Below are 227 nucleotides of genomic sequence, written 5' to 3'. Positions count from 1 at the left end.
CTCCCTGCCTCCCTTCTCCCTCTCCGTCCTCAGAACTAACTTGTATTCATCAATTGCTATTGCCAGGTACCCCTGCCTCCTCCTCCACTGTACACTCCAGCGACCCAGGCACCTCCTCCTCCTCTGTACACTCCCGCGGCCCAGGCACCTCCTCCTCCTCCACTGTACACTCCCGCGGCCCAGGCACCTCCTCCTCCTCCACTGTACACCACCGCCGCCCCGGCCCC

Source organism: Tupaia chinensis, unplaced genomic scaffold (assembly GCF_000334495.1).
Source record: "Tupaia chinensis unplaced genomic scaffold, TupChi_1.0 Scaffold149658_1, whole genome shotgun sequence".
NCBI lineage: Eukaryota > Metazoa > Chordata > Mammalia > Scandentia > Tupaiidae > Tupaia > Tupaia belangeri.
This window is presented reverse-complemented; position numbering follows the sequence as displayed.